The sequence below is a fragment of the Nicotiana sylvestris genome, chromosome 10 (assembly GCF_000393655.2).
Source record: "Nicotiana sylvestris chromosome 10, ASM39365v2, whole genome shotgun sequence".
Classification (NCBI taxonomy): domain Eukaryota; kingdom Viridiplantae; phylum Streptophyta; class Magnoliopsida; order Solanales; family Solanaceae; genus Nicotiana; species Nicotiana sylvestris.
The window spans coordinates 154,822,306-154,843,881 of record NC_091066.1 but is presented as its reverse complement, the minus strand read 5'-3'; the positions used below and the strand labels follow the sequence as shown (position 1 = coordinate 154,843,881).

The 21,576-nt window shown below is 40.0% G+C and overlaps 1 non-coding gene across 1 annotated transcript; it reads left to right on the top strand.

Moving 5' to 3' along the window:
- The first annotated feature begins 3,685 nt into the window (after positions 1-3,685).
- TRNAY-GUA (transfer RNA tyrosine (anticodon GUA)) lies at positions 3,686-3,769 on the top strand. Its single transcript has one exon. It is a non-coding gene; the product is annotated as a tRNA-Tyr (tRNA).
- The last annotated feature ends 17,807 nt before the right edge of the window (positions 3,770-21,576 follow it).

The window sequence follows — 21,576 nt, the reverse complement described above, 5'->3', positions numbered from 1 at the left end:
CTAGAATTTAAGTGAGGACTGCACCTGCGATGGATTTTCCACAGGTGCGGCGTCGTATATGCGACTTGAAGACCGCAGGAGCAAAAGTGCTGGACAGAAGGTATAAAAAGGCCCCTCGGTAATCTTCAGCCATTCTTTCACCATTTTGTGAGATTTTGGAGCTCCAAGCCGTGAATTTAAGGAGGAATTGAGGGGTTTTAGTGAGGTAAGTTACTTGGGCCTTGTATTTGGTGTTTGTGATGATTTTTTCACTACCTAATCATGAAATTTGTGGGATTTAAGGGTGAAAATTGGGGAATTAGGGCTTGAAATTGGGGATTTGAGGGGCATATTGAGGTCCGATTTTGATGATTTTGGTATGTATAGACTCGTGAGAGGTTAAGGATTCTAGTGATGTGATTTTTATCAGATTCTGAGACTTGGGCCCGGGGGTCGGGTTTGGCCAATTTTGGAATTTTTGAGTTAATTTGATTATTTTTTCTTGGGCTTTGTTCCTTTAGCGTGTATTAATGATGTGATACTGATTTTAGTTAGATTTGGAGCATTTGGAGGCTGAGTCGAGAGGCAAAGGCATCGTGGTTTAGAGTTCGGTCCGGTTTGAGGTAAGTAATGATTGTAAATGTTATCCTGAGGTTATGAAACCCCGGATTTCACATCGTTGTACTGCTTTGAGGTGATGCACACGCTATATGACGAGCGTGAGTGTCGTGCACCATTGGAGATTATGACTTGGTATGTCCCGTAGCAACTAATAACTTGCGTTTTTTACTGAAACTACTTGATATTATCTTATGTTAGAAAGTATTACTATGTTTTGGGTTGAATGCTATATTTGGACCTCGCGCCAACTGTTTGGACCCTTATGGATTTTCTTTACTGAAATTCCTCACTATTTTGATTTAACAACTGCACTCAGTCATGCTATGTTTTACTGATTTCATAACTCAGTCTTTATTACTCTGTTTTGATGCATATAAATGTTATTTTGGGCTGAGCACCCTGTTTTACTGTTAGCCCGAGTGGCTTGAGAGGTTTCTGACTAAGTAAGGTCGAGGGCCTGTGTTGTGAGGATATCATGGGATTGGGTTGCGCTCCGCAGTAGGTTGTACTGTTTTGTGATATATGAGAGGCCGAATGCCTAATTCATTATGCCACAAGATGGCTTGTGATAGCGCTTGGGTTGTAGGAGCCCCTCCGGAGTCTGTACACCCCCAGTGAGCACGGGTACCCAGAGTGAGTGATATGTTATTACCCGAGGGGCTGATTCTGATACATGTTATGCCCGAGGGGATGATTAAGAGTGATTGTAGAGGGGCTGATTCTGTTGATATTATGTCCGAGGGTCGGTTTATGATACATGTTTTTTTTTCCGAGGGGCTGATTATGATTTTCATAATTTTTACTCTAAAACTTCTTTAAATTCTCTGTTGAAACTGTAGAAAGACATTTTTTTCAAATTATAAACTGTGTTTTTTATGAGATAATTGATTTCTACCCTATTTTGGAACCATAACGCATTTGTTGTAGTGCTATGACATGGAATTATCTGATTTCTTACTACACGATTTTTATTTACTTTTATTACTTACTGAGTTGGCGTACTCACATTACTCCTTGCACCTCGTGTGCAGATTCAGGTATTTCTGTACTCGGTGGCGGGTGTTGATTACTCAGTGGCAGGTTCATCAGAGTTAGCAAGGTAGCTGCCTGACAATCGCAACCCTGCTTTTCTCCCTCCTTATTCTCCCTTAGTTGTATTCAGTGATTTTCTCGGCCATGTTGGTCCTGATGTTGTCAGACAGTTGTAGTAGATGCCCATGACTAGTGACACCCCGATATCGGGCTTTCTTTCCGCACTGTTGTTTTGTTTTAAACACTTTATAAAGGTTTATTGTTAAAAAGCTTTGATTTTATCCTAAGAATGTAAATAATGATTGGTTTTGGGATTGTATCGGCTGGCCTAGTTCCATGGGTGTCATCACGATCGGGTTGGTTTTGGGGTCGTGACATTAATAGTAGTACTTTTCATATGTTTTGAACATCTATAATTTGATATCAAAATTAAATTAATTTCATTCCTATTGATCAAAAATGTATCATGAATAAGCGAAGAAAGTCTATGGGTGGGCGTTTAGGCATTCGGATTGAATTTAAAATTTCGGTTTGGATTTTTAATTTTTGGATTGAAAAAATGACAATTCAAATCTAATCCAATAAGTTCGAATTGGATCGGATCTTTTAAGTCGGTTTCAGATTAATTGGTTTGGATATTTTGAATTTTTAATTTTGTGCTTATAAGTTGAGATGTTTCTTCTTTTTACAAAAATAAATATCCAAATGAAGTACTCATGTTAAATTGCCTGAAAAGTTCCTCATTCTCACTGAAATCATCCAAATAAAGTATTCAAGTAATGAAATTATTATTAAGAAAATGCAACAAAGACATTAATACGCCTGATAAGAAGTAGCAATAGTAAAACCATATCCAAATATAAAATATTAAAATAGTAATTTAGTAATTAATAGTGAATATATGAGATAATATCTAATGGGTAGGGTATTGAACTTATTACTACTTGCATATGAATAACGGACTAAATATAAAGTATAAAAAATTTGAATTTTCAAATATCCAAAAATCCGAAGTACCAAATCCAAAATTGTATAAAATTAAATCCAAAATTCAATCCGTAATCCGAAAATCTAAACCAAAAATTCAAAAAATTCGAATTTCGGTTTGAATTTCAGGTTTGCCCAAACTATGCCCACCCCTAAGAAAGTCCAAAGAAACTAGAACGGATGGAGTATTAGAATGTGCCAAGTTAAAAAATATGGCAATTTGTCATGAAACTTGACGCCATTTTTATTTACTAAATCTAGTTACCTTTTAGAGAGAGGAAAAAAATTAATATTGAGCAATAATCAGATATTAGCAGTGAGGCCTGATCCAATTGAACAATGATAAATTTATATTAAATGTAATAGTATTCCATGATGTCGAATTCTAGATCTGCCTATGATGATAACCATATCTGGGACTTTTTATTAGTAGTTGTTATCACTTTGAAAACATGTTGCACAATCAGTTGCTTGTAACTTACATTATATTTTCTAAAGAGTTCAACCCTATTTTAAAACATAAATATTGGTTATAACGTTAGGTTGACTCATGAGAGTGAAAAGAGAGATTGTCAACAAGTTCATAGAATTGTAAGTAAAGGTATGAGAAATCTTAGTAGTCGAGTTGGCTGATTATTTAAATTTTTACCTTAGGTAAAGGTCGATTACCCACCTTGTATTTCCCTCCTTATTTATCCTTTCTCCTTGCTCCTCCCTCTATGTAGAGAAAAAAAAATTAATCAAAGAATTTGTCTATATTATCAAGTAAAAGGGGGGCAAAGATATGACATTGATTGAGTCATTCTTGCTCTTTATTAGAAGCAGAGTTCTAACATTTATGTAAAAATCTTTTTACCTATCAAGTTATTAAAAATTTAGTTATGTAATAGTTATCATGAAATGATATGCAAATTCAGAAGTTAAATATGATGAGTTTAATATTTAGAATTATATCATTGAACCAATTACACTTTTGGAATTATGGATTGAAAATTCCCCTGGGGGTAGGGTACTACGAAAGGAAGTTGATCATGGATTACCAATAAGTCTAAAATTGATTCTTCCTGGGTCGATGCCCGAGCGGTTAATGGGGACGGACTGTAAATTCGTTGGCAATATGTCTACGCTGGTTCAAATCCAGCTCGGCCCAAAAATTCGCCAATCCGCCATGAGATGATATAACTCCCTTTGTACTTCAGAAATACCCGATCCGGAGATAAAAAAGAATCAAATTTTCTGCTAGATCCCGTATTTACTTTAAGTCAAAAATACGGGGTTAAGTTGATCTTTACACAAATAGCCGGTCATATTCATTGTTTACTTTTTTCTAACCATATACATAGATTATACATTAATTATACACAATTATACACATATAGTACATCGATTATGCATATATATATATATATATATATATATATATATATATATATATATATATAGATATATATTATACCTTCACTGGCCATTTATAGTTAAAGTGGTTTGATGAGCAGTTATTTGGGTTAATTCTTCTCATTCATTCTAGGTTACATACGCCAAACGATCGAAATGGGCCGAAAAAGAATGGACCAGTTAGAAATGAAATGAAGTCAATCCACTAAGCCATCGTTCAACGCACTCTCTAACCAAAATGGGTCAATAAAAGTTCAAATTAAGAATTTTGACCCAAATAAAGTGGGTGAAATTCATAAATAGCCAGATTTATAAGTGGTAGTTGAAAAATAGTCACACTTTCAAAAGTAATTGAAATTTAGCCATTTTTCATGTAAAAGATAAATTTGAACAAAAATACTGTTCAAAATTCGAAAAATATTCCAACATAATATACTAGAGTACCAACATAATATACTCGACTTTCAGCATAATATGTTGGAGTTCCAGTAGAATATGTTGGAAGTCCATACACAGGTGCTCCAATCTCCAGTATATTATGCTGGAACTTTCCGTGTTGCAGCAAAATAGTGACTATTTCTCAATGACTTTACAAAGCTGACTATTTTTCAATTACTAGTTCCAAAACATGCTAGCTCGTGCTATTTTCACAAAAAAATGTTTGTGTAATCCCCGTACTCTATGCTCCCTACAAGAAGCCCAACAATGTGTATTTTTTGTTTAATTGTTGAAACGGGAAAAAGGAAAAGAAACAAAATCCTTCATCATTATGGTATTTTCATTTTAATTTTTATTCGGTATCCGGTATTCGCAAAAGATCCAATTAAGTTCATATTTGCGTCAGAAAGTCTCATATTAGGGTGTAAAATGCTCCCTAACGAAGATGCTTTCACACTCGAGACTCAAACTCGAGACCTCTAATTAATGATGAAGGAATACTTATCACTCCACTAGAGCCTTCGGTGGTGGCCATTATGGACTTGATTAGTCTTGGAAATGATTTAAAGACTTTAGTAAGTTCATAAGATGTAAAAGTATGGTTTCTTCCTTTACCCTTCACTAAGAAGACTGTTTTCCTGTTCAGATTTATTTATTCTTAAGGGGTGGTTGTGCTTGAAGTGAACTTTAAATATATATTTTTATCCCATCCAAAAGCTATCATACATGTGTCAAGATTTGCTTTGCTATTTTATTACTATAATATAAAGCAAAATCATTAGTTAAGGCATTTGGTTAGAACAATGTTTATTCAGGTTCATAAAGCAGTTTTTGATGAAACATAACTGTCCAAAATACAACCAGTACCTCATAATTTGATAAATATTTATTATTGGGTGAATTTAAACATTTGGAATCTGATAAAACCAGTTAGGTTATAGGAGAATATATTAATATATAATTTTTTATTCCCAGATAAAGGTTATATTTCAATTATCCATAATTTTAAACCCTGCGAGAATTAATTTGCACCTTGTAGAAAAGCTAACATATTGATTTTGATTTGTTGAGTAAATTTTTGCAGATGTGTGACTTTACAACCCCTTAAGAAGTTATGCCAAGTTGTTATTAGATTGAACAATTGGTAAAATTGTTAGTAGGTCGAGGGTGGATTAATGAATGACTGCTTTAGCTCTATCAACAGAGGCCCCCGCCTAAAGTTTTGACCCTTGCTTCATGCTCTGAGTGGCTTGGGAAATAAGACAACACTTAATGTGAATTGAGGAGCAGTAAGGAATGATAAAAAGTGAAATTCAGTCACCTTCTCCGCTTTCTTTTCTTGAGAAGAATGCTCTGGTTTGGCATAAATGCCACTAGGTCATCTATAATTTGCATCTGCAAGAATAAAGGACAGAAGATTGGAAAACTAAAAAGAAAGCCAGGGCGTAGGATGGATGAAGTCTACCTTTAATCTGTATCGAGAAATATAAATTTAAAAAATTTAAACAATGGAAAATAGAAATGTAAAAGAAGTAAAAATTAATTCGAGCTCACTTAATTAACAATATTTCCTTAAGGAACTTAATCCTCTCCTAACACCCAAAGTTTAGGATTATTTTCTCGTAACATAGAACGAATTACCTACACTGGTGTAACGGTACTTCAAACCCCAGTGACCAACGTGTTAGATACATGTTTTAATGACGGAAAATAACTTATTTTATTTGTAAGAAAATAATTTTAAAGAAGGAAGTAAGAAAGCAAAGTGGAAGAGTACCAATAAAGAAGAAGTCAAGATTCTACTAAAGATCTAAAAGTAAGAATCAAGGAATCAATCATGTTATGATTACGAGCTTCATGAAAAATAAATATTTGATTCCAATTATTTACGAAAGGCATATCAATCAAAACGACGTCGTATCTGGCCAATACCCGCCCCAATACCCAAAAAATCAGCCCAATACCCGCCCCAATCCAGTCCGTCTCTGGATATATCCAAACGATGTCGTATCTGGCCAATAAATCCAAGCCTTTGATTTGTTTTGATCGAACGGTCCAGATCACCCCTCCCATAACCCGTTTTTGACCCATTCCCTGTACCCGGTCTAACCCGATCCCCTCACAAAACCAAACGACGTCGTTTCTCATTAGTGAAGTAATCCAGGCCGTTGATCGTGAATGATCCAATGGCCAAGATCAAATTCCCACCCCACTATATAAGCCCAAACCATACCCCCGCCCCCCAAGCCAAACCACCCCTCACCGCTTCGTCTCTAAGCCTTAGAGACCAAAGGAACCCTCCACCCCTTACCACCGTGCTCCGCCCACCGGAAATCGCCTCACGGCGGTTCCGGTGGTCCAATGACCCCCAATTTCACACCATAGCTTCCCCTCAACCTCCCCACCCCACCCCAACCCCTCTAACCACTACCTTCGAATCATCCCCGATCTTCTCGAATCTTCAATCAAAGAATCAGCCAAAAACCTCACCTTCTCCGATAACTACCAAATTCACACCCCTGAACCTTCTAACCACCCTCAACACAAATCCCTACCCCCTTAACCTCGAATCATTCCGGTTTGTTTCGAATCTTCAATCGAAGATTCGAGCAAAACCCTAAATCTACCCAACCAGTCCCAAAGTTACCCCATTGAACCACCTAGCTACCCTCGTCCCAAATCCCACCCCAGTTCTATCCGAATCTTGTTAGAGCCTTTCGAATTTCAAATCGAAGGCAAACCCTAAAAGAACTAAACTTCAGACTGTGTATGGAGTTAAAATTTTGAGGTTTTAACCGACTTTAGTCGAGTGTTCTCAGTCGAGAACACTCGATTAAGGTCTGTTTTGGCTTCAAAATTTCAAGACGAAGTGTCAATAAGAACGGAGTTCGTTTGGTTTCTGATTTTGAGGTATTTCTCCTCTTTTCCTTTTTCTTTTTTTGATTGTTGTTTGTTGTTTGCCTAATTAGGTTTCATTGCTATGTTTGTCAATTACTTTTTTCCCCCTCTTTCGGACCTTTTTCTGGTCCAAATTTTCATCACTGTATTAATTGGATTTTATAGTTAATTGGATTTAGTTGAAATCGCTCGAACCCCTGTCTGTTTGGTTTCACTCTGGATTAGTTTCTTCTTTACATTGTTGAGTATTTCGAGTTAGGCAAGTTCAGTAAGTGATTGTATAAAACTGTGATCGTTTGATATTACTGTTGGTTCAAATTATCTTATTATGTTATGTTTGATTCTTTCCTCTCCGTTGCCAATCAGTTTGTTGCATATGAATTCGTGATATTACAATGTTTCATTCATTTTTGTCTAGGTTTGGTTTAGAATTGTGAATGTAGTCGGTTATTCCCATATACATGTGCATCTTAGCAGTTTAATATCAGTTTGCTATTTGATCTATTCTGTATAGTTTGAGTTGTTGTTTGATTTTGACTAAGGAAATTGGTTGTAGCTGATGAGGTACAAGGGATTGGACTAGGACAGTAAATCACAGTAATTTCAGGGGTACTTTGGGGTTTAAAAGTTTGGCAAATGGTCTTGCTAGTGGGTTGTCAGTAAAGTACTTAATTAACCATTAATCTAATAGTTAGTGGGAAACAAAACATAATGGTATGTGGAGGCTTAAAAGGAATTGATTAAAATATAGCATTGCCCATACACCTTTGAACTAAACAATGAAATTAGACACTTAGTAGTGGCTGTCAGGGAATGTGATGGAAGAAACACATTTCTTAATGATTAAGTGTTAAAACAGGCTGGAAAAGGGGTCTGTCTTAGGGTATAATAAACAGGGAAGACCTTAGAAGGAGGGGGACAGAGTTTTGAGAGTTCTTTGAAGAGGCAGTCTCAGACAGCATTTTAAAGCTAAGGCATTCAGTTTTTTTAGAGTTCTGGAGAGTTTAAGAACAGAAAACCAAAAATATATTGTTTCATTGCATTCATAGGTGTAAGTCGAATTCTGGACAGTGATTCTCATTGCTGAAATGGTTCAGTAGTCTACTGATTAAGTTTTGGTTTAATTCAAACTCTATTGAGTCTGTTCGTTTTGATATTTGCTGTTGCTATTGGTTTTTCAACTTGTTCTGGGTTGTGGTCGAGTTGATCCTAGGTAAAAATTGGTCTTGAACTGTGATGGTTGCTGTTTGAATTCCTGGTTGTTGTTGTTTGCTCTTCTGTTGCTAACTCCTCCTTCTACTCGATTATATTTCCAGGTACCTTGTTGTCTCTAATGCCTTGAAGTTTCATTCGATGTATCTGAATGATTATGAAATCAAATGACGAGGCACTGCTACCATATGAATTTGCTTCTGTATTTCACTATTAGTATAGCTTGTGTTATAGATTTCAAATACGCATTAGTAATTTCTGAAACTTGTCTTGTAATTAAACTAGAGAGACTATGGATTATTGATTATATGACCATGAATCTGTACTGGACTGTATAAGCCACTCGGATTTGCTATAGTTAATTTAGTTAATTGTGACGCTAATGTGAAGGTGAATCTGGATCGTAATAGCCAATCACTATAGCTTCCATATTTAGGGTGTTGGGATCACAAACGGGTATAAAATTAGACATGACTAATTTTACGAATAATATGGTATAGTAGCTAATCACCTCAACAAGTTAAGCTTTTCCATGATTGTCCGTGTTAATTCCTAGCATGAACAACGGCTCTAAATCTGATAGACACATGAACTCGAGTTGGTAATTTTGGTTAGCATAAGGGCTGGGGTAAAAAAATCAGAATAATTGTTCGTTGAGTTGAGTTAGTTCATTAAACTTGATGGTTTAAAACTTTCAGTGAACACTTGTGCATAATCGAACTGAAGCATTGCTTAATTTGACGGCTGGGGCTCGACAGCACCTTTGCATAAAGTGTAAGCTTCAGGGCCGAAATAAATGGCCCAGGCCTGGGTCTAACATGCATATCCGTTTGGGGCCTGGACCCATGTCTGCGATTGGTCCAGTTTGTGTTGGGCCTGGATTATGATTCCCTCACGCAGACTGTTTGGAGTTTGCAGGTCTAGATGTAGTACTTCTTAAAAGATAATAATCAGTTAGGTTTTATTTTTTATTAGAGACAAGTTAAGTAGAAAATTATAGCTTGCTTTAGGATACCCTTTTAAAACAAATGAGATGAGCCTCGCCAAATAAAATGTCTAACTTGCGAGGCCTTCTTTCAAGGTTCGTATTAAAATACTTAGATTTCGGGACGGGCCGTTTAGCGAATTTCACGGCCTTCCCCAAAATAATAACATGTTAGTCTCTGTAGGCGCGTATTTTTATAACATTACCTCCCTAAACTCGGGTGCGCATTTATGTGACCCAAATCCAAATCCCAACGATGTTAAAGTATGTCCAAAATCCACGGGTGCATTTATGTGACGTGGTTCAAGACTTGTTTTAATGACGTTGCAATATTTTTTTTAAAATGAATAAAATCGGTTAAGATTAAAATTTGCACATAGGTTCATAATTGTTAAAATCAAATAATTTAAGTCAAATATAACAGTTGAGCGACCGTGCTAGAACCACGGAACTCGGGAATGCCTAACACCTTCTCCCGGGTTAACAGAATTCCTTACTCAAATTTCTGGTTCGCGGACTGTAATACAGAATCAATATTTTCCTGGATTCGGGATTCAACCGGTGACTTGGGACACCATAAACCTCCCAAGTGGCAACTCTGAATTAAATAATAAATCTCGTTTCGATTGTCCTTTAATTGGAAAAAACTCCCTCTACGCCCCTGCGGGTGCAGAAAAAATGAGGTATGACAGCTCTGGCGACTCTGCTGGGGACGAACCCAGAATCTCTGGTTCAGGGTTCAGAATTCGAGCTTTAGATAATTGTTATAATTGGCTTGTTTTATCCGATTTTTACATGTTTGGGCCTAATGTGCTAAGTGATGCTTTTTACCGCTTTGATATTATCTGAACTGCATATAAACTGCTACGAAGCCCTTCTCTTCTCATCTTCGGGGATGTGCTCGCTGGTCAAGACTCTCTATTCTGTTAGTGTCATACCTTGAAATAAGAAAGAGGCTCGGACAGGTTACTAAGCCGGATAGCCTTTTGGTTCCCGGTACGTAGCCCCTCCTCGACTCGAGTTGTCCGCTCGGGTACACAGTCTAGAACAAATACCCAGGTTATAAACCTAGATAACTCAGCTTCATGCCGGATCCCTAGTAGGAACGTTTGTTTGCATTACGTGCATTTGACTTTGGAGGCTCAACATAGGGGTTGGGTCTGTCTAGAACAAGTGTACCAAAAATGACAAAAGACCATCCTGATGCATCTTACTTGCTACTTGTGCATTTGTTTGCTTCGGACTTGCATGTTGACCGGCTTTTGAATATTTTGAAGAAAGAGAGATAGAGGTACGAGGGTTAAAGAGAGTTAATCGCCTGTTTTGAAAAAAAACAATGTCCAAATAGTGTCGAAACTCTGCCGAATTTTTGAGAAAATGAAAAAAAAAAAAAGGAAAAAAATATAGTTTTATTTGCCAATGAAAAGAGTCTGGTTTTCAAAAAAAGTTTGTTTTATCGGCCTCAACTACGCCAGTTTGATTCTCACAGGGTGTGAGATACGTAGGCAACCCCCATCGGGTCCAACTTCACTTTGCGAAATTAGCCAAAAGAACAAAAATTTTATTTGAAAATAACTAGGGCGATGTCATTCTTGCTAGAAATAGCCGAATATCCCTAAAAAGGCATCGGAAGGCTATTTTGCAAGAACAGCCGCATGTGGTCATTTTTTAGGGCTTTCACCGGTTAGCCGACACAGCCTTAAAATCTTCGACCCCGAGGTGCTGAAAGGCCGTATTGGCAAAACCAGGTTTTATTTTAAATGAAAAAAATAGAGAAAAGTGTCCATGTTATCTTTGAATCGTGATTTTTGCTTAACCACCCTAATAAATGTGCAGAATGAGCACAAGTCAGAATTTGCACGTAACAATTGTGAACAAGATCCCTTTGGAGTTGCACATGTGGTGGGATGACTTGGGCGAATCAGGGCGCGACACAGTCAATCTATACATGGGAGGCCTCACTGGATTGCTGAAGATTAATCCTAGGGGGGATATCATAAAGGCCTTGGTCGCATTTTGGGACCCGGCTCACAACGTACTTCACTTCTCGGATTTTGAACTTACCCCAACATTGGAAGAAATATCCGGATACATCGGGGGTCCCAAGGTTCCTCTGAGACACCAGTACCTGATTGCTCCAAGGGCCGTAGCCGTACACAGGTTCCTAGACTCTTTGAAAATAAGCAGGGGGTCCACAATCCAGACTTGGCAGCTGGTTTTTGTACTTTGCGGTTTATATACAATAGATATGGCCACATAGGGGGGTTCAATAAGCCGGAAAACAAAATCTGTAGCAAAGGAAATCGCCTTAAGTGGGAAGAACATAGGTGTTTTGCATTCATGGCAGCCTTTTTGGGACTCCTGGTGTTTCCTAGAAAAGACGGGAACATTGACATACGAGTATCTGGGGTTGTCAGCACTTTACTTACTCAGGCCAACAACACCCTCGCACCCATGATAGTAGCTGAAATCTTCCGTGGTCTCACAGCCTGCAAAGCTGGGGGAGACTTTTTGAGGGGTGTAACGCGTTGCTGCAGATGTGGATGATCGAACACCTATGTCGTCGTCCTCAATTTATGAGTTATGGGTCGACGAAGAAAACATGCATAGAGGAATTTCCTACGAGGTTTGACGGAATCAGCTTACCAGAAGGGGTCACAGAGTGGACAGCGCGCCTCCGTTCTGTCACTGCGAGCCAAATAGAATGGACATTTGGATGGTTGCCTGTGGATGAAATCATATATATGCCAGCTACTGGACCTCATTTCCTTTTGATGGGGCTCAGGAGTATCCATCCCTATACCCCTTATCGAGTTTTGAGGCAATTGGGGAGATGCCAAATAGTTCCAAAAGATGAAGATCTTAGTGGCCAAGTAGTCGAGATCGGGCCCAACGGACAATTTCATGAAGCAGCAGTCCAACAAATTTGGAGTGAGTGTCAATACTTAACAGCAAATACATGTGTATGTGATCAGTCCAAGGGTGAAGTTTTGCCAGGATACCTTGCTTGGTTTAGGAGAGAAATCGAGTTTGGGAGACCGGCCAGAAGACCCATCTCTAGGAGTTCGTCAAGGCGTCGCAAGAACAGTGGGATTGGTTGGCTAAAGAAGTGAGTTACAGGGAAGAAATAGGCAAGCTGAAGCAACAGATTAGAGACCTGGAATTTGAAAATAGTCTGCAAGTTGACGCCGATCAGGGAGAAAAGAACAAATTGGCCCAATAAAATGAGGCACTGAAAGCCCAAATCCGACAAATGAGGATAGATGCTGACAACCAACAAAGGAGTCGATCGGATGACCGGTTAATAAAAGGGTTGAAAAAAGAAATCAGTGAGTGCTGGAATGATTTGAAGCAATCTGAGGGTACCATAGCACCACTCCAGGCACAATGGGCAAAAAGAACAAAAGAGCGCACATAGTACTTACAGCGGGCAAGGAAAGATTATGAAAAGACCATTGCCAGTCTAAAAAGGAAGGTGACCACCCTAGAGAGCAAGGCGGCTAAACAAGCCAAGGCTTTTGAAACCGAAAGTAAACACTGCTACAATCTAATGGCCTCAATGGAAGATAAAATACAGCAGTTACAAAAACAACATCTGCATGATTCTCGGGTTTTGAAGGCTAGAGGGGATCAGATAGAACGCCTACTCCTAGAGAAAGACCGAACCAGGGACAAGATTCTGACTATTGCTCATGCTATTACTAGGAAATGTCGGGTGTGTGAAAACATGACCCGCACTACTTTCTTCTCGATGGTGATGATATTTGTGAAGCAAATCATGTATGAATTGGAACAGCTGGAAAGGGACCTTACACCTAAGCCCGCGGCGAGGCCGAATGACGCCCCGCGGGCACCCAAATTTAAAACTTTAATGTGTTCATAGTTCGAATCTGCATTTTCTTTTTTCTTAGAGTCTGTTGTTTGTTAGAGTCTGTTTTTTCTTTCGCATCAGAGTCTATCAGAAGTTATTTAGTTCGTACTTGGTTTGGTTTCGAGGCTGTTATTTTCCTTTCCAAAAGCGTCTGATTTGTAATAGAATGTTTATTAATGAAAAATCGAAAATTTCCAAAAAATTGTCTCTTTACTTTTCGCACTTATAGGACAGAACTACGCACAGTCTGATTCATGTGGGGACATGATACGTAGGCAATCTCTATAAGATTCGACCACCACTAAAAACGAAAAAGGGGAAAATGAAAAATAAATAAAGAAGGATAGAATAAAGGAAGCTTAAAAGAAGGGGCACAATTATGAGAGGTCGGAGTGACGCACGCAACCGAAGCAAATACATGATAGAAAATGGTTAATTGTCTAGGTGCATTGCATCCCAACATGTAATTGCATATGTGTTAAACTCTAAAAACTAACAAGTTTGTTGATTTCTAGAGAATTCAAGAAGTTAGTTTATTTAGAGGATACTTGCACATTATCATTACCAAACCAGATCAAAGGGACCAATACCAGAAATCATGTCTATCCTGGAGGTCGACACTAGTGTTGAGGTAGAGGAGTTGGACGTCAATAAAATGAATGAGGAGATGTTCAAGCTTAAGCAACAGATGGCCAAAATGTACCAGGCCTGGTCCTATGGGCAATCACCACCGTCTTACCCAGCCAACCCGGCTTTTACCCCACCATTAGCCCAGTCTCAGGATCACCCCGCCACCAATCCAGGTTTTCCCATTTATCAACACTACCATGGCACTACTTCTCATATGTCGCAAGCTCTACCGCCAAAATCGATTCCATGCCCTCCTCCGCCAGTCACCCCTATCTTTGTGATATCTCCACCAGTTGCACTCTATAGATCCCTGAGTGAACCCGTGTTCCAAGCTCAGGACAACCAATATTATCCCCCGAAACCCACATTCAAAGCTCCTGAAACCTACCCCTACGATCCACGTTCTGATCTCCCGAGAGAAGTTGAGAGACCAGCCAAAAATCCCGAACATGAAGAGATGTTCAGAAAAATGAAAAGCATAGAATAATCCTTCAGGGATATGAGAGGACTAGGAGGTCAGGTAAGCGTGGCTTACAAAGATTTGTGTTTATTCCCAAATGTACAACTACCGGCAGGGTTCAAAATACCCAAATTCGACTTGTACAACGGACACGGTGATCCGGTGGCTCATTTGAGAGGTTTTTGCAGTAAGATGAGGGGAGCCGGAGGAAAGGATGAATTGCTAATGGCTTACTTCAGTCAGAGTTTGAGCGGAGCAGTATTGGAGTGGTACACCCGCCAAGATCACGGAAGATGGTACACATGGGATGATCTGGCACAAGCATTCGCTTGTCACTTTCAGTATAATCTTGAGATCATTCCAGACCGACTATCTTTGACTAAACTAGAGAAGAAGCACAGTGAAAACTTTAGAGAATATGGTTTCCGGTGGAGGGAGCAAGCAGTAAGGGTAGATCCCCCAATGAAAGAAAGCGAGATGGTCGATTACTTTTTGCAGGCTTTGGAGCCAACTACTTTGGTCATTTGGTGTCCGCAATTGGCAAGTCTTTTAATGAGGTTGTAAAAATGGGAGGCATGGTTGAGGAGGGGCTTAAGTCCAACAAAATCATGAGTTATTCAGCGATCAAGGCGACCACTCAGGCCATCCAAAACAGCACTGGGGTGTACTTGGGAAGAAGAAGAAAGAAGATGTCACGACTGTTGAGTCCGGAGCCTGGTTCGGATCTAGAGGCCCATCACCCTACTATATCCAATCACGACCCTACCACCAAAATTACCCCCACACTTCATATATCCCTCCACAGCACTACTACCCACAGCCAGATCCCTATTTTTCCGTCCATCATGCACAAGCCTATACCCAAACCCCGGCACACGCACAATGGCGTGTGCCGGCTCCACAAAATACATACCCAGCTCCACAAAACACATATCCACCCCAAGGGCCTACAGAAATCCCCTCGGGACAGGTTTTCGACCAAACCCAGCCCTCGAGAATGAGAGGACATAGAAGTAAAAGACTTTCACTCCACTGGGAGAATCATATACCAGTATTTTCCACAGATTGAGGCAGTTGGGCATGTTGAATCCAATTGAGCCTAAAATTCCAAATCCTCCCCCTAGAAATCTTGACCACTCGGTGAGTTGTGAGTACTGTTCAGAGGTCTCTGGGCATGATACAGAGAAGTGTTGGAAACTAAAAACAGTTGTGCAAGAGCTTATTGATACTCATCGAATCGAGGTTCAATCCCTAGAAGCACCAAATATCAATCAGAATCCACTACCAACTCACTAGGAGACACACATGATTGAGTTGATACACAAAGAGGGGAGCCCAGGAAGCCCTCACAGACGGTAATGATGATCCGTTCCAGCGAAACCAGCTCAAAGGAAAAAGTAATCAATGGGAAATCAGTGGTCCAGTTGAGAGGGGTAGATGATAAGCCAGCTGTGGTAGCCGAGAGAGGGTCGTCAAGCATTGTTGTAGTGAAACCAGAGAAAGTTAAAGTGGTAGTGTCAGGCATCGCAAGTAAACCTGTTGTGGTCGTGAAGGGTGCTCGCACAGAGCCTGTTATTATAAAACCAGTAACTCAGCTTCCAGTAATCAACAGCAAGGTTGTTCCTTGGAATTATGAACGGGTGACGGTGATTTACAAGGGGAAAGAAGTCAAAGAAGAAGTTTGTGAAGCGCAAGGTTTGACTCGCTCAGGAAGGTGTTTTGCTCCCGAGGAATTAAGAAGAGCCAAAGATAATTCAACGCCGATAAAGAAAACTGTAACTAAAGAAGAGGCAGAGGAATTTTTGAGGAAAATGAAAGTACATGACTATTCTGTTGTAGAACAGTTGAGGAAAACGCCCGCTCAGATCTCATTACTCTCTTTGCTAATCCATTCAGATGAGCACCGTCAGTCACTGATGAAAAGCCTGAATGAGGCCCATGTTCCCGACAAGATCTCGGTAAACCATGTAGAAAAGATAGCCAACAAGATTTTTGAAGTAAACAGAGTCACTTTTTCCGATGATGAATTGCCGGTAGAGGGTACTGAGCATAACAAAGCCCTTTACCTAACAGTGAAATGCGAGGACGCCATGGTTACCCGGGTATTGGTTGACAATGGTTCAAGTGCGAACATCTGTCCTCTCTCCACTCTAAGCAAGCTGAAAGTAGAAGAGGAGAGGATCCATACGAACAGTATCTATGTACAGGGATTTGATGGCGGAGGAAAAGACTCAGTCGGGGACATAATGTTGGAGCTAACCATAGGTCCAGTAGAATTCACAATGGAATTCCAAGTGCTGGATATCGTTGTTTCCTACAATTTGTTGTTAGGGCGACCGTGGATTCACGTCGCTAAAGCAGTGCCATCAACACTCCATCAGATGGTCAAGTTTGAATGGGACAGACAGGAAATAGTGGTGCACGGCGAAGATAATTTGTGCGCTCACAACAACACCATTGTGCCTTTCATTGAAGTGGAAGATGACAAGGGACCATGGGTCTACCAAGTTTCTGACGCAATGTCAATCGAGAAAGTTCCAGAAGGGAAGTGTATCCCAAGTCCGAAGATAAATGCCGCATCAGCCATGGTAGCATATGAAATGCTGAAGAATGGTTTTGTACCAGGAAAGGGTTTAGGGTCAGATCTGCAAGGCATCATACAGCCCGTGTTTCTTCCTGAAAACTCGGGAACATTTGGTCCGGGATCAAGCCCACAGCCGCGGACATGAAAAGAGCCAGGAAATCGAAACAGAGGGCATGGGTCCTTCCAAAGCCAGTCCCACATCTTTCCAGGTCATTTGTCAAGTCTGGTACAAGGAGTCACCCAGTAACAGCAATTCCCAGTTCTGTGATTGATCCGGACAATGAGTTGATTGAAAGATTTGAGAAGTTGTTCGGCAGTGTGAACATGGTGGAAATTGGAGAAGGTTCTAGCAACACGGAAGTGCAATTTGTCGGGCCAAAAACAAAGCTTAACAATTGGAAGGCTACTTCTCTCCCTACTCGGAAGGAGTCTTGGTAGTTCGCTTTGATTTTCCTTTAAGTTTGTACGGATTATTCCAGGGTTGTAATCCAGATTTCATTTTTTTCCAGTTTGTTTGAGTGTGCAAACCTGGTTATCTTTTATCAATCAATGATATACAATCTCCCTTTCTTCATCATTCCTGATGGTTTTCCTTTTGTTTTCTTTTCTTTTCTATACAGTTCTTTTTTCGCTGGTTCTAATGACATGGCGTGCATAAGGAATCCTCAGCCCAGTTTAAAAATCAATCTGATTCAGAAATGTTAGTTCAAGAAGTAGATTGTGGTTACGAATCAGAATATGATGATGAAGCCTTCGAAGAGATTAGTAAGGAGTTAATTCACTTCGAAGAAAAACCCAATTTGAATGACACATAAGCCGTCAATTTAGGGGACACAGACAATGTCCGAGAGACTAAAATAAGTGTCCACCTCAAGCCAAAAATCCAGGAAGAGTTAATCAAAGCACTCATCGAGTACAAAGATGTTTTTGCGTGGTCATATGACAACATGTCGGGTTTAAGCACTGATTTAGTGGTCCACAGATTGCCCACTGATCCGGCATTCCCCCCCCCTCTCAAGCAAAAGCTGAGGAAATTTAAAACTGATATGAGTGTGAAAATTAAAGAAGAAGTACCAAGCAGTTGGACGCAAAGGTTATTCGGGTCACCTGATATCCTGTTTGGTTGGTTAATGTCGTGCCCGTATCGAAGAAGGATGGCAAGATCAGAGTATGCGTCGATTACCGCAATCTCAACAAAGCAAATCCGAAGGATAACTTCCCACTACCCAGTATCCACATTTTGATCGATAATTGTGCCAAGCGCGAGATTGGATCTTTTGTGGATTGCTATGCCGGGTATCATCAGATTCTAATGGATGAAGAAGATGCAGAAAAGACGGCATTCATCACGCCATGGGGAATTTATTGCTACCGGGTAATGCCATTTGGTTTGAAGAATGCTGGGGCAACTTATATGAGGGCGATGACTACTGTATTTCATGATATGATACACAAGGAGATTGAGGTATACGTAGATGATGTGATCATAAAATCAAAGCATCAGGCCGACCACGTCGAGGATTTGAGGAAATTCTTCTAGAGGCTTCGCAGGTACAACCTCAAGCTTAACCCCGCCAAGTGTGCATTTGGTGTTCCATCCGGAAAGCTGTTAGGATTCATAGTCAGTCGACGAGGCATCGAGTTGGACCCATCAAAGATCAAAGCCATACAAGAATTGCCCCCTCCGAGGAACAAGACTGAAGTGATAAGCCTGTTAGGAAGGTTGAACTACATTAGCAGGTTTATTGCTCAGCTCACGACAACTTGTGAGCCTATTTTCAAGTTGTTGAAGAAGTACACTGCGATCAAGTGGACTGATGAGTGTCAAGAAGCGTTTGATAAGATAAAAGGTTACTTGACAAACCCACCTGTACTGGTTCCGCTAGAACCAGGGAGACCTTTGATTCTTTACTTGACAGTCTTGGAAAATTCATTTGGTTGTGTACTGGGGCAGCATGACGTCACCGGCAGGAAGGAACAAGTCATCTATTATCTTAGCAAGAAGTTCACGGCTTATGAGGTTAAGTACACTCACCTGGAAAGGACATGTTGCGCCCTAACTTGGGTGGCAAAGAAATTGAAACATTATTTGTCATCCTACACTACTTACCTCATTTCGCGTTTGCATCCGTTGAAGTATATCTTTCAAAAGCCTATGCCGACAGGAAGACTCGCAAAATGGCAGATTTTGCTCACAGAGTTTGACATAATCTATGTGACTCGGACGGCGATGAAAGCCCAAGCATTGGCCGATCATTTGGCCGAAAACCCGGTCGATGAAGAGTATGAGCCACTGAGGACTTATTTTCCTGATGAAGAGGTGATTTACATTGATGAACTAGAACAGGTCGGAAAACCAGGTTGGAAACTTTTCTTTGATGGGGCTGCTAATATGAAAGGAGTCGGAATAGGAGCTGTGCTTATTTCTGAAACAGGGCATCACTATCATGTTACGGCTCAGCTTCAATTTTATTGTACCAACAATATGGCAGAGTACGAAGCATGCATTTTGGGTTTAAGGTTAGCTGCAGACATGGATGTTCAGGAAGTCTTGGTCTTGGGAGACTCGGACCTTCTGGTACATCAAATTCAAAGAGAATGGGAAACGCGAGATCTGAAGCTCATTCCATACCGACAATGCTTGCATGATCTTTGTCAACGGTTTAGATCAGTGGAGTTCAGGCATATTCCAAGGGTCCATAATGAGGTCGCCGATGCTTTGGCTACCCTAGCGTCAATGCTGCACCATCCGGATAAAGCCTTTGTCGATCCTTTGCATATTCAAGTACGAGATCATCATGCTTATTGCAACATGATTGAAGAGGAATTTGATGGCGAACCGTGGTACCATGATATCAAGGAATACATCAGAATGGGGATATACCCAGGGCAAGCCACGGGGGATCAAAAGAGAACAATTCGACGGTTGGCAAGCGGATTTTTCTTGAGTGGAGGAGTTTTGTATAAAAGAACACCAGACCTGGGATTGTTAAGATGCATAAATGCTAGACAAGCTACGTCTGTCATATCCGAAGTACACTCAGGAGTCTGCAGACTACATATGAGCGGATATGTGTTGGCAAAGAAAATTCTCCGAGCAGGTTATTATTGGCTCACCATGGAGCGAGATTGTATTAGTTTTGTGCGCAAATGTCACCAGTGCCAGATACACAGAGATTTGATTCATTCTCCGCCATCGGAATTACACACAATATCAGCGCCATGGCCCTTCGTCGCTTGGGGCATGGATATCATTGGACCAATTGAGCCAGCAGCATCCAACGTGTATAGGTTCATTTTGGTAGTCATTGATTATTTCACCAAATGGGTTGAGGCCGAAACTTTCAAATCTGTGACCAATAAAGCAGTGGTCGATTTTGTTCACTCTCATATCATCTGTCGATTTGGAATCCTGAAGGTGATCATCACAGATAACGGTGCTAATCTTAACAGCAATTTGATGAAAGAGGTATGTCAATAGTTTAAGATTACACACCGCAATTCTACCCCATATCGTCCCAAGGCAAATGGAGCAATTGAGGCAGCCAACAAAAACATAAAGAAGATACTTCGGAAAATGGTAGAAGGTTCTAGGCAATGGCATGAAAAATTACCATTTGCATTACTGAGTTATCGTACTACTGTCCGTACTTCAGTAGGGGAAACTCCTTATTTGTTGGTATATGGAACTGAAGCCGTAATACCTGCAGAAGTTGAAATCCCGTCCCTTCGGATTGTCGCTGAGGCTGAGATTGATGATGATGAGTGGGTCAAAACCCGTCTGGAGCAGTTGAACTTGATTGATGAAAAAAGATTGGCAGCTGTGTGTCATGGCCAGTTGTATCAAAAGAGAATGGCGAGAGCATACAACAAAAAGGTGTGTCCCCGAAAGTTTGAAGTGGGCCAGCAAGTGCTGAAACGCATCCTTCCACATTAGGCTGAGGCAAAAGGCAAGTTTGCCCCGAATTGGCAAGGGCCATTCATTGTAACCAGAGTATTGTCCAATTGTGCTTTATGTTTAACAGATATCGAAGGAAAATGCATAGACATGGCTATTAATTCTGATGCAGTAAAAAGATATTATGTATGATTTCTTTGGTATAATTGATTGATTGCTTGTATTTGGCATTATTTTGAAGATTGAAATGATGAAGGCAATTTGTTCTACTATCTAAACACTTTACCCTTTGTTCCCCTTTTTGAGCCTTATTTATTTCTTTCATACCCATCTTTTGGAATCAATAACGAAAAAGAAAAGAAAAAAAGAAAAGAAAAGAAGTGAAAAATATAACAACAAGGAAATTCAAGTATGAACTACGTTTGACCTGATCCATGTTAAGGGTATGTAGGCAGCTTTACGGCTCGGTCATAGTAAAATAAAATATCCAAAGATCCCCAAGCAAGAAACTGGGGCAGAGGTTGTATCTGTAATGAGAAATATGATTCCAAAAGTTGTAATCTTAAACCCATGTCAAATTATTTTG